Genomic DNA, 14,290 nt, shown 5'->3' with positions numbered 1-14,290 from the left:
GATGTGGAATATCACAATCTGTATCCTCATGTGCAACGTAAGGGATTAAAGGGGTTGTCCCATTTTTAGCTATACAGCTCCGTACATTCTGCAGTGGCGACGATTGGTACTGCAGGCTGAATCCTATTGACGCCGATGGGACTCGGGGTGCAGTACCAACCAGGGCCACTGCACTGTACGGAGCTGTCTGAAAACAGCTAGAAGAGAGATAGCCCCTTTAAGGGTGCCTATCTGAAGCTTTAACTATGATGCTTCTCATTTATGGTTTCCTTAAGTTTAGAACACCTAAATTGATGCAGCAAACATTACAAACCGAGGGCTTTCATCACAGACGTCTTGTAATGAGGCCCCTGTTGCTTTAGCAGCCGCTGTAGTGCTATATCACGCTGCCACTTCCAAATCCACCGCGCTCCAGTATGGATCCATAATCCAATTCATATCTTTGAAGTGTGCATCCTAGGCAGTGGTGTGGTTAGTACACATTTGCTAGATTATAAGAAAGGGTAACTCCTTATGACTCAAATATGTGATTCTGCTTTAACTCTTTCATTTCTGTTCTTTTCTTCCACTTTTCATTGTTTATTCTCCTTTTTTCCCCCTTCCTCTCTCTTTTTTCCCTTATGTTTTCCTTCACCTTACACCTTCCCTTCTCGACTTCCCTGCAGCTCCTGCTCGTTTTCTCTCTACCCCACAGCTTCACCCGTCAGATTAAAGGTGCCCTCCTCCCTTTCCTCACCCTCCAGTTTCACCTGTTCCTCATCGTCCTCAGGGGGCTTCTCAGATCAGCCTGCCGCTTCTTCAGGTTTAAAGTATGCAAATGGGCGGTAGTGGAGCATCACCTGCTGCCAAAGTTACACTGTTTGATGAACTTTATGTAGGACTAGGCCGATTGTATTGAAAGTCCTCGATTTGTACTAAGTTAGCCACATGGTTGCAGTTCTAGGTCAGTCGTAGGCTTGTTTTGTGGCTGTATTGGTGGTATACATCGCAGGTACAGTATTCCCGCCGGTTAGACATACAGTAGCGTACATCAACCATTGACTTCCACTCTACAAACAACCATATACTGAGTGGTATGCAGGTAGATTATGCTTTCCCTTCCAGAGAAAGACCGGTATGCCGACATATACTAGATGGCATATGCCGAACGTTTTTGTTTTTCCCCATGTGTTATGTCTCATCTAATGATACTTTGGCGTGTATACACATGTGCTGCAGTGTCTGTACAGGATGAAATAAGTAGGAATGGTAACAGGACTTTGTAAAGGATAACAAACTATTCTTGCCAGTGATCCACAATAATCTCAGCATTTGATTTACAAGCTATGGAGGATAAAATGGGATTTTGTGAGCTTCTTGTGGATGCTGGGGTTTATCATAGCCTGAAGGAGGCTGCAGACTCTTTATGGTTCTATTAAATCCAGAGCCGAGTCCATTGAACAGCGTAATTGCACCAAGGACGAGGCAGGTAAGGCTGCCTGACTGCTATAAGCAGGGCTTGTATTGACAGCCGACTGCTTTTAAAGGTTTATTAACCCTTTAGTGGGGAGACTATTGTTTGCCTTAGGGACCAGGTGATTTGTCATTGTCACATTGCAAGACCCCTAACTCATTGGCATAGCCATTTGAGAGCTTGGGACTAGAGATGAGCGAACACGTTCGGCCCCGCCCCTTTTTCGCCCGAACACCGAACTTTGCGAACACTTCAGTGTTCGGGCGAAAAAGTTCGGGGGCCGCCGTGGCAGCGCGGGGGGGTGCGGCGGGGAGTGGGGGGGAGAGGGAGAGAGAGAGGGCTCCCCCCTGTTCCCCGCTACTGCCGCCCGCGCCGCCGCGCATCTCCCCGCCCCCCGGCGGCACCCGGACCTTTACGCGCGAACACTGCAGTGTTCGGCAAAGCCGGTGTCCGGGTGCGGATGTGTCCGTAACGGACATGTTCGCTCATCTCTACTTGGGACGAGTTGTATTTGTTAATGGCCACATTCTGGGGTACATGTAATGGGTTGTAGAACTTTTGTTCATTTTTTTCCTTTTCTTTTTTTTTTTTGGTGGTGGTGATGGGGGAATAGATGCACAAGTTCCTCAGAAATTCTGCTATTGTTTTTGTGTTTTGTTTTCAGACTTCTCCCTTTGGTAAAAATAACATAACTTTCTTATCTAATCGGCGCGCTTAGGGTGGATTCAGATGACCGTATATCGGCTCGGTTTTCACGCCGAGCCGATATACGGTGTCCTTGTCTGCATGGGGGGGAGGGGAGGATGGAAGAGCCAGGAGCAGGAAGTGAGCTCCCGCCCCCTCTCCGCCCCTTGCCACTATTTGCTATAGGAGGGGGTGAGACGGGGGCGGAGCTAAGTCCCACCGCTTAGCCCCGCTCCTCCCATTGCAAATAGTGGCAAGGGGCGGGAGCTCAGTTCCTGATCCTGGCTCTTCCATCCTCCCCCCCTGCAGACAAGGACACCGTATATCGGCTCGGCGTGAAAACCGAGCCGATATACGGTCATCTGAATCCACCCTTACAGCGAGACCAAGTTTACAGATTTTTTTTATTCTTTACTGCTTTTGCACAATAAATACACATTTTTAAAGAAAAACAATTGAATCTGCATCGCCACAAGACCCAGTACATTTTTATTTTTCTGGTCTCTGTGAGGCTTATTTTTTCTGTTTAGAGTTGTAGTTTTTATTGGTGCCATTTTTGGAATACATTTGACTTTGGAATTTTTTTTGTTTGGGAGGCAAACAAAAAAAAAAAGTCAATTCTGGAGTTAGTTTTTATAATTATTTTTACGGTATTCACCAAGCAAGATAAATAACAAAATATTGTCATTGTCGGGGTTGTTATGAATGCGGTAATACCTATTGTGTTGATTGGGGTTTTTACATTTTCTTTGGCATTTTATCCATTTCAAAAGGGGAAAAAATTGTGGGTAAAAATGCATAATTTTTTTACCCTTAAGGGGTCTTAAGAATTAAATAGTTTGATTGCTAGGATAATACACTGCAATACTTATGTAGTGCATTCCACTAAGCCTATAACAGCAGCCTATGGGACTTTGCTGGAGGTGGGGCCCAACAGACTGGGTTACATGGCAGACATGGGGGTCTTTGTCAGGCCTCTGGCTGCCATGTGAACCCATTGGTACCTTGCAATCACACTGCAGATTGCCAATGGCTGACAGAAGGGGCCTATTTCTCTGTCATTTGCTTACATGCTACAGTTGCTATTGATTGTGGCATGTAAGGGTTTAGACTGCCAGGATCTGAGGTTACTCCTCTCCTGGCAGTTAGAACAGGAGCCTGGCTGTCAGTATTCAGCCAAGCCACCGCCTTAAAAAGATGTATGTGCAGGTTTAAAGCCCATTAGTGCGGTCCATAAAAAAGGTCTATTGGCCGTTATTGATGGGTTAAGGTATAATAGGGGTTGTGTTCACGACTCGCTCTGCCCTAGGCATTCGTACTCAATACGCCCCATAAAACTCCTGTTTACACCGGCCAGCTGCTGTCACGACTTGTCCATTTTTTGGGTGATTGTAACAATAATTACCCGCTGTTAATGAAGAAGAAAAATGACAATTTATAAAAGTACCATTTTGCTTTTAATGTTCATCAACTGTGCGGTTATAAAATAGTCCTTACTGGAGGCATGATGAGTAAATGTCAGCAGCACCGCACCGTGACTAAAGAGCATCACACGCAGTAACTGACTAATACTACCATGCAGTAACTAAATGCCACCATACACGATGGTTTGTCTGATACACAATGTGCAGCTCGCTCTACCAAGCACTATCCAGTGGATCGGACCACAACTCCCAGCATGCTGATGAGAGGCATAGTGACACAACAGCAGGAGATTACTGGTGATCTCTGCAGGATTCGCCATCTGAAGACCTCCGTCTGCAGCCGCAGCTGTTGTAGGACAAGTGGGCCGCGTGATAGTCCTGGCCGCAGCTGCAGTTCCCAGGATGGATGATGGGAGGTGGATTGCAGCAGATATAAAGAAGCAAATCGCAGGCAGCTGAGGGCTGCAGGGTACCATAGTGCCACCGCTTCACACTGCAAAAGTCACTATGCCAATTGGTCACTTGACATAACAGTAAGAGCCAGGACGCATCAGGTCCCATTACTTGCCCTCCGTAGAACACGGATGGAACTTGTAGCGTCTCCGATTGAGGCATATCTATGTTAGCCGAAGCTTTAGGCCTCATGTCCACGGGCAAAAGAAGAATTAAAATCCGCAGCGGATTTTAACTCTTCTCCTGCCCGCGGATCCGCATCCCATAGGGATGCATTGACCACCCGTGGGTAGATAAATACCCGCGGATGGTCAATAAAAGTGATTTTTTTTTAAAAATGGAGCATGAAAAAATCTGGACCATGCTCCATTTTCGTGCGGGTCTCCCGCGGGGACGGCTCCCGCAGGCTTCTGTTGAAGCCTATGGAAGCCGTCCGGATCCGCGGGAGACAAAAATCGGAATTTACTCACCCGCTCCGGATCTTCCCTTCGCCGTGGCTTCATCTTCTCTCCATCGCGGCCAGATCTTTTTTCTTCGGGCCGGCGCATGCGCGAGGCACGTAACTGACGTGCCCTGCGCATCCGCCGAGCCGAAGAAAGAAGATCCGGCCGCGACGGAGAGAAGATGAAGCCGCGGCGAAGGGAAGATCCGGAGCAGGTGAGGGGTAAGCTTATTCTTATTTTTATGCCTCATGTCCGCAGGGCAGGAGGGACCCGCTACGGATTCTACATGGGTAATTCGTAGCGGGCCTGATTTTCCCCGTGGACATCCGCTGCGGATTTGGGCTGCGGATGCAGTGCGGGTGAGCTTAAAATTGTATTTTATTGCATGCGGGTGACATGCGAATGAGTTTTTTTTCACGCGTGTATGTACGCAGATGCAATTTTTACGCTGGAGGTGTTTTGCCCACTTTACCCCACCTCCTAGTACTTTCTCCACCTCCCAGCCTTGAAATCCGCAGCGGATCTCCCGCACCCATTTAATTCACATTTAATATCCGTAGCGGATCTCCCGCACCCATAGAGATCAATGGGGGCCATCCGGAGCGGGATCCGCACTTAAATGGAGCATGGCGCATTTTTTTTCATGCACCAGAAATTTTTTAATCGCTTTTAAATACCATCCGCGGGTATTTATCTACCTGTGGGTGTCCAATGCATCCCAATGGGGCGCGGATCTGCGTGCGGGAAAAACTCTGCGGATTTTAAATAACAATTATCCCGTGAACATGAGGCCTAACGGGGAAAATCAGGCCCGCTGCGGATTCTCCATGGAGAATCCGCAGCGGGTCCCTCCTGCCCAGCGGACATGATGCTAAAAAATAAGAATAAACTCACCTGTAGCGGTCCATGCGTGTCTTCCTTCCGTCGCATCCGGATCTTCTTTCTTCGGCCCGGCGGATGTGCTCGGCACGTCGGCTGCGTGCCGGGCACATCCGCCGGGCCGAAGAAAGAAGTTTCCGGCCGCAAAGGAAGGAAGACCTGCATCGCCCGAAGCAGGTGAGTTTAATTCAGGCGCGGGTCTCCTGCAGATCCGGATGGCTTCCATAGGCTTCAATAGGCTTCAATAGAAGCCTGCGGGAGCTGTCCCTGCGGGAGACCCGCGCCTGAATGGAGCATGTCCAGATTTTTTCCCGCACGCAGGACCCGCGCCTGCAGGGAAAAATGGCATCCGCAGGTATTTAACTACCTGCGGGTGTCTAATACATCCCTATTGGGCGCGGATCCACGCCTGCAGGAAAAACACTGCGGATTTAAAATCCGAATTTGCCTGTGGACATGAGGCCTAAGGGTTTGGCTACTTGTAGCGGTCGCTGAGACACGGCTGCACTGTGACTGAGAACTGCATAAACGTGTCGCTGTAATACAAATGGCGCCGTTTTCAAATTGATTTATAATGGTTGTGCGGTTTTGCAGATCAAACGGTTTACTTGCAGAATTGTGTGGCCATAAACAATCAATCTGAAAACTCTGCCGGTTTGCAGTTAGGTGGCCGCCGTGTGTTACCATACTCTGGGTTTGCTGCTCCTGTGTAAAGACTGTGCCGCCAAAAAGGTCTAAGCATGAGCAAGCGTAATACTACAGCTGCATGTAGTCAGTTGTTTGCCCCCTCTGGTGGGTATGTATCATTGGTGCATGTGATTGGAAGAAAAAGCTCACGACATTCATTGAGGTGCCTGTACACGTCAAGCTGTGGTAATTGTACGCATATTACTGTTAATTGGGGTTCTTCACTTGTACTGGCTTCAAAACAATGGCAAGCTGAAGTGAAGCACAGCCATTAGCGGTCATCTACGTGCGGGTACTGCAGCTTGGCTTCAATGTGTACGGGCTTCTTTAATGAGCATAAATTAGTTTTTATTAATAGAATAGAGGGTTCTCACGAGGCTCCGATGACTCTCCTCAATTGGCAGGGTCCTAGTGCTCCTAAGCTGCAGCACTCATACTCTTTCCCTGCCCCTAGTGCTGCTCCCACTGATGGCTGAGAATCCGATGCTGGTCCCATCATGTGTCAGCCAGTCACTCTTCTTTTATAAAACAGAGTGTCACTTCCATTGGCAAAACAAGACACAGCTGATTGCTGCTGCAGCTCTGCACACAAATCGCTGATCAGTGTATTTTCTTTCAGCTGGCTGCTACAGCAACCAGCTGTTTCTTGTTTTTTCAATTGGACGTGGGTAAAACACTGAGTTAGTGCTCCCCTCCGCCTGCTCTCAATCCCAACAGCACCTGGATATTAAATGACTCCAATGTTCTTTAGTCGCCCCTACAATATCAATACAGTATCTGTTAGTTCCTTCACTGTACATAGTACACTCGTTGTCAAAAACAATCGTGCCCCTAGAAGAAGTTGTTGTTTTGCTGTAAAACTCGGCATGTGGTACCATCTCAGGCAGATATAAGAGCTGTGGAATATGTTGGCGCTATATAAATAAAGGTTATTATTATAATATACAGATGATGAGAGTTGTGGTGATTAGATGAACGGTCTTGTCACTGGAGGCCCTAAAAGTGGTTCCCCCCTTGGCCTATAAAAGGCTCTCAGGGGCTCCTTGTGTGCAGTGACCTCTTCTTCCGCTTTACCCCGTTACCCGTTAGTCTGAGAGGGGGCGGATTATTGGATTGTGAGAAGCTGGATGATTGTATCAATGAACTGCAGGTTTTATTAATCTTTTCTGGAAAAATTAGAATAGAAAGTGATTCGCATGTTATATGTTTTTAAAAAACTGGATAAATGAAGACTGAAGCTCATCCTGCCAAAAACAAGCCCCCATAGAGCTCCGCCAAGGGAAATTAAAAATGTCATGGCTGTTGGAATGCAGCAACAAAAAAGGCACAATTTTTTTAAAGTGTTTTCATTGTATAAAAATAGCAGTTACCAAGAAAATTGCCAGAGGCAAGAGAATAGCCTAATAGTTATACCCTCCCAAACACAAAATAATAAATTGTATACTTTATTAACATATATGCGCTAAAAAAAGGACAAAGACACTTTGAAAATAAGGAGTAGGTGGCTAAACTAGATCTGGTGTATTTGCATAGAGCAACTAAGTGTATGCGTTAGTTAGACAAGCTGAAAGGGTATGGAAAGGGTATGATACAAAAGTGTGAGATAATAGAGGTGCTATGCCAGCAGCCAGATTACAGGTTTCTATGTAAGCTGACAGGGCAGTCATTTATAGCCACTCTCATATTCATACAGCATGCTGTCCTCGGGGAAACGACATAACTGTAGGCAGCCAATACCTCCTAATTAGAGATGAGCAAGCGTACTCGCTAAGGCAAACTACTCAAGCGAGTAGTGTCTTATTCGAGTACCTGCCCGCTCGTCTCAAAGGATTCGGGTGCCGGCAGGGGAGAGCGGTGAGTTGCGGGAGTGAGCATGGGGGAGCAGGGGGGAGAGAGTGAGAGAGATCTCCCCCGCCGCTCCCTGCCCCCCGCCGGCACCCGAATCTTTTGAGACGAGCGGGCAGGTACTCGCATAAGGCACTACTCGCTCGAGTAGTTTGCCTTAGCGAGTACACTCGCTCATCTATACTCCTAATTATTACATGTTTGCTCTACAGGACCATGTCTTCTGCCTCTTTTTTGTATTTTTCTTTCCTTTAGTCCTGCTTTCTCTCTTCCGCAGCCTTTGCGTTTGGTTGTTCTCTTATCTGTATTGGAGGCTCTTTTTGGAGCCTTTATCACAGATTTAGTGGGAAGCATCAAAGCAATAGATACCACAACGGTACCCAACGGACTGAAATATAAGTCAATATAAATCAATGGCATTCGCCAAACTCTGGTGGTCACCATTCTATGAGGGATCTGGCAGTGCGATTTGGTTACAAACAGAAACCACAATGTAGATGTTAGCAGATGCTTTGTCCCATTAGAGATATGAGTGATGGATCGGAAAAGCTGAACAGAAATGACAGGTAACAAAGTGTCATGGCAATGTCCTGGCAGGCTGCCACTTTATTGTTGTGGTTGCTTCAAGACGAAGTGGTGCCAACAACGTCTGTGATGTAAAGGTCAATTTAACATCCAATGTTTTTGGAAACTTGATTTTTACATCCAGAGTGAAAATCAGGGCAGTTGAATTATTTTGTAAAGTGTAAAGGATGTATTTGTACAGAACAATCAGTCTTCAACTACTAGAAGTGCCTCAAAATCACTAGTTTTGAAAGTAAAATCTGGTCTTGCAGTAATGTTTGTGCAGTTTTGTACAGAACAGAACAGTAGCTATAAAGAAAACACGAGTCCGTCCAGTCTTTATTTCTTCCAGTAAAATGCTGGTCAGCTGAGCGGAAACTGAATGGACCCCAATATAGTCAATGGGGTCTGTTCGGCACTGTTCAGTTCAGCCAGGTAAATCCCCTTTCCTGTTCCCCGAACGGACCAGGAAAACAGAACCCCCAGTTTTTTACCCTGTGCAGGGTGCAATGTCTGCTTTTCCATCCTCTTAGAACTGGTGAGAGGAGCTGCAGCTGTGCTGAGTGCTATAGACTGTGTACAGAGAACTACAGAAACAGTGCTTTCTAAATGCCTATTACACACACAGAAAGACTCTCTTTGTGTATGTGTGTCCTTCCCTCTCTGCCTCCGCTCTTTATGCAGTTGAATGAGCAGGATGACTCATTGCCTGCTTAGCAGTCCTAGAGTCCTGCTGTCAATCAAGAACTAGCAGACAGTGGATAGTAAGGTAGGGGGAAAGGAGAGAGCACTTTAGAGGGATTTTTCAGCACAAAAACCTCAACCTCTTAGTGACAGCCCATAGTGTTTTTACGTCCTAGCTAGGTGGGCTTTAATCCTCAGGGACGTAAAAACATTCATCCCCTGAGGATTAAAGCCCTCCTGGCAATGCAATCAGCGTTATCCAATGGATAGCAATAAAGTCACTGAAAAGTGAAAAAAAAGTTCAAGATTTAGCTGCCCTCGTCGATCGAATCCATGGGGGCAGCTGAGCTTACCCCCCCACCCCATCCTTCGTGATGTCCCGCGGTGATCTAGTCCTCCACGACCTAACGCCGCTTTTCTGCACATGCGCGCCAGACGTCATTACATCACGTGCTTCCGCAGAAGCCAGGAGACTCGGGAGGTTTGAAATCTCCTGGCTCCTGAAGGTAGCCGGGAGGCACAAGATATCACCGGGGACCGCAGTGATCGGTCCCCGGGCCCGTGATCGCCGGTATCCAATGGATAAGTTTAAAAAAGTTAAAGTTTCAGCTGATCTCATGGATCGGATCCATGGGGGCAGCTGAAAATACTCACCCCCATCCTCTGTGATGTCCTGTGGCAATCTGGACTTGCCGCTGTCGTCCGCGCAGAAGGCCGGAAAGCCCGGCAAATTCAAAAGCTTCCTGCACCTGGCTGTCAAAGATAGCCGCGTGCAGGGAGATGTGACCAGGGACCACTGTATGCTGTTCCCAGTCACATGATCACCGTTACCCATTGGATAACTGTAATCATGGAAAGTTTAAAAAAAGTTAAAATAAAAAGTTAAAGTTTCATCTCCCCTTATGAATCGTATCCATAAGGGGTAATGAAATTACATAACTAAGGTCCCCGGATTTCTCCAATAATAGGATCTTTATCCGCGGACCTTTCTCAGCCTCGACGCATGCGCCCATCAGCAAAATGGTAGACACGTGCAAAAGTTGAGGATTGCCCAGAAAATTAAAAATTTCCCTGCTCTTGGCTACCAAAGTTGTCACGGTGGGGCCGCAGTGAGCAGACCCTGGTCACGTGATCGTCATTATGGATAATGGCGATCACGTAAAAGTAAAAAATAAGTAGAAGTTTCATCTCTCCTCACCGATGCGATCGGTGAAAGGAGGTGAAACGTTTTACTGGAGGCCTCTGTATTTGAACTGTGATGCGATCCTCCTCCACGGACCTTAACCCAGATTGTCCGCATGCGCCCGTCTGCAAAATGCCGGACACATTCACAGGAGCTGGGGAGGGCCCGGGAAATTTAAAATCTCTTTGCTCCCGGCTACCAATGGCTCACAGCCTTTGATCCGCTGTGGGCCTCTGCAAGCTGATTCCACATACGGCTGCGTGAGCCCGGCATTATTCAGATCGCAACCTGTAATACATAATTTACAAGAAGCCCCTTGCAGTTCCTGGAGCAGCTTGTTGAGCGCCTTCTGTGTGAGACCGCCGCACCTCAGCAGGATTACATAGCCTCACAGAGGGCCACTTTTTACACCCCACCCCTGTCGCTGAGGTCAAGAAATACCCCCCAAAAAAGCATGGGAGGAGAAGGGATACCCGTTTTTTTTACCCCATGTGCCCATCCCAACCAGGCCCCCCTAATTACCCCAGTCTTCGGAAATACCACACAGTTCACATTATTACTTTTATCTAAGATTTGGCGAATGCCAAAAAGGGCGCGGAGGGGAAGGGATTATTTTTAGGGAGTTAATTTTTTTCCGCACAAGTGGGCAATGGGGCCTGGAATTTATTCAGTCGTGCCCTGAAATCCAACAGTTGTTCCCTCCATTATGGGCCTAGCCATGTGTCCTGTAAGCAGATTAGGGCCACAACGGGTATGTTTCTGAACACGGGACAAACAGGGGAATCCATGTTGGGGTGCAAGTCTTCATTCCTATGTACATTGTACAAAAAAACAACTGTTTGTTTTTAAAATGACACAATTGCTAAAAAAATGAAAATCGTAATTTTTTCTTTCTGCTTTACTCAGATTCATTCAACAACTGCGGAGTCCAAATACGCAGTACACCCCTAGATAAATTTGTTAAGGGGTCTAGTTTCCAAAATGGGGTTGTTTGTGGGGGTTCTCTATGGTTTTGGCCGCTCAAGGGCTGCTATGGGGCCTGAAATGCCTTCAATCAAAATGTCTGTTCTGAAAGCCACCGGCTGCTCCTTTCAGTTTGGACCCCGTTGTACATACCGACATAATATTAGGGCCACAATGGGTATGTTTCTGAAAACAGGACAAATGCGGGTATCCATTTTGGGGTGTCAATCCCCATTTTCATGTGCACTATGGAAAAGAAACCTGGTTTTAAAATGGCATATTTGCAAAAATATGAAATTGATTTTTTTCTCCTCTAAATTGCATTAAATCCTGAAAAGAAACTGTGGGGTCAAAACACTCCTGACCCCCCTCAGTGAGTACATAAAGGGGTGTTATTTTTAAAATGCGGTCATTTGTGGGGGTATCTGTCATTCTGACACCCATGAGCCTTTGCAATCTTGGCTTGGTGTAAGAAAACAAAGTACTCCTTAAAATGTTAATAATTAATGTTAAATTTGTACGTCTCCTAAATGGTTAGAAAAAACAAATGTTTTTCAAATGTGCACCAGAATAAACAGATGCAAATATATATCTTAGCAAACCTTTTTTACAGTACGTTTGCACATATTTGAGATATTGCAATTGAAAATGTGAAAAGACGACAATTCTTTACAAATTTTCCCAATATTGGCACTTTTAATAAATATACACAAACTCTATCGGTCTATTTTTACCACCCAAATGAAGTACAATATGTGGCGAAAAGACAACGTCAGAATCACTTGGACATGCAAAGTCTTTACGGAGCTATTCTACGTTAAAGTGACACATGTCAGATTTCCAAAATTTGGCCTGGTCATTAAGGCGCAAACAGGCTTGGTCACTAAGGGGTTAAAGGGAACCTGTAAGCAGTTTGTAGGCCAGTTAACCAACAGCAGCTACCATTGTGCAGTATCTATCATGCTTGCACTGCTTTGGCAATCAATGCTGATAAAGGCACGCCTGAGTAATAGAGGTTTGAACATTTCCCGTGCCACATCCAAATAAAAGCAAGTAGCCCAGTAGGCGTGCGGACCATCTCTTCTCGCTGGTGGTTTTCCACTCAAGTCCAAGCCTCTGGTCCCTTCTGACATGAATGACGTAGTAGACATCATCCATGTTGCTCTCTGAAATCTCGCCGGCTGCTGTCAGTGCTTGTACAGATAAACCCTCCCATCTGCAGGCGGAATCCAGGAGCTTATCAGTACATGCATCGGGAGAAGACCGCATCGCGAGACTTCAGACCGCAGTGTGCATGATGTCTACTACGTCATCCTCGGCAGAGGGGCGAACGGGAAATTTTTAAGCATCTATTACTCAGACGTGCCTTTACCAGCATTGTGGGAATGATAGATACTGCACAGTGGTAGCTGCTATTGGTTAACTGGCCTACAGACTGCTGACTGGTTCCCTTTACTTGAGAGAGGAAAAAAGTAGGCATTGTGTATGGGACTATTTAGTAACGGGGACTAGCTGGGATGTAGAACTGGGTTGGTGTCTTCCCTGCACAGAGGTACTCTTCATATGGAGATTCATGCATTGTACTAGTAGGGCCTACCATAATGTAACGTTCTCAGAGGATGATGATGTGATGGGTAGAAGCGTAGTCACGTCTGACAACTGGTATCAGCAGTTTGATCTTCCATGGAGGCAACTTCTTCTTGTTGGGTCTAACAAGACATTGGTTATACGGAGGATCAAACTGTGGATTCCCTTCAGTATATGTAAAGTGAGCCTAATTAAAGCGTACCTCTAGCTTCACAAGAAAACCTATTACAGTGCAGTAATCATTCTTCTAAATCCTATTATTAGGGGATTTTGTTTTCTTCTGTAGCACAGACTTGTGGAAAAGTCCTATTTAGACCAAAGACATATATCACCTATCCACATAACAGGTGATGAATATATGATTGCTGGGGGCTCAATACCTGGAACCTCCACCAATCCCCTTAATACCCCCATGTGACTGGAGTAGCGGTGCACAAGCATGACCAGATCTCCTTCTGTTACGTGTATGTGATTAGAATGGTTGTCATGCATGAGCACCGCCACTCTATCCACATGGGGTATTCAGACTGCAGTGATCTATTGGGGGTCCCGGCAGTTGGATCCCCGGCGATTTGGACATTTATCACCTATTCTGTAGATGGGTGATACATATCTTAACTGGGCAAAATCCTTTAACTAGACCTCATCCTGTTCCATCTGCTAAGCTACATTCTTCAGGATGGAGCCCGTGCCATGGGATCTTATGGTACTACCTCCTGCACTGAAAGTGGTATGCTAGTGGCCGGAGTCATGGGCAGCCTGCAGCCGGCCTGGTCCGTGCTGAGGTTGAAAAGCAAAATCCCCCTAATACTGTGATTTATGCCAGTCTCACACGGGGTATTGTCATTGCACGTCGCACGCGCCAATTTCCAGTGTTCAACCAGCGATAACCTATAGCCCGTTGATTTGACACTCACACCTGTGATTTTTTTTGCACACGTATTACTTGCGCAAAAAAAAAAAGGTTTGTACTATTTTGGCATGTATTATGTACACATACACGCCAATATAGTGTATAGGGGTTGGCGAGAGATACATGTGCGGCACGCCAGCATACTCGTTATGGTGCTTATAGTTTAGGTAATGTGGAGGCTGGGGAGCCATATTTTGTACTTAGTCCTCCATTCCTGTGGTGTCCCCTAGCAAAGCCAAGTGTACACAACAGATGGACCCTTATCAGTAGGCTGTACACACACTTCCACTCATCTCTGTGGGAGTGTGCGCGAAACCACCTATAAAGCTGGTGTGTACACGCTGACTTAGCCGGCAGACCGGGTGAGCATACGGCGTGGCTCCACAAATTCCATATCACCTAAACTATAAGCTGTAGTTGATGACTGGTTCCCTTTAAGACCACAAATACTGATGCATTGATGCATCATTTGACACTTGCCCGTAGTATTATGTTGCTTAATTGTGATAACTTTTGCCATCTTTTTCC

The 14,290-nt window shown here is 46.4% G+C and overlaps 1 protein-coding gene across 2 annotated transcripts in view; it reads left to right on the top strand.

Moving 5' to 3' along the window:
* The window catches only part of ANO8 (anoctamin 8), a 139,748-nt gene that overhangs the window by 93,384 nt on the left and 32,074 nt on the right, over nucleotides 1-14,290 (top strand). The gene's annotated exons all lie outside the window — the stretch shown is intronic.

The sequence above is a fragment of the Eleutherodactylus coqui genome, chromosome 5, assembly GCF_035609145.1.
Source record: "Eleutherodactylus coqui strain aEleCoq1 chromosome 5, aEleCoq1.hap1, whole genome shotgun sequence".
Classification (NCBI taxonomy): domain Eukaryota; kingdom Metazoa; phylum Chordata; class Amphibia; order Anura; family Eleutherodactylidae; genus Eleutherodactylus; species Eleutherodactylus coqui.
The sequence above is the reverse complement of the archived record's forward strand: the minus strand, read 5'-3'. Positions and strand labels throughout refer to the sequence as shown.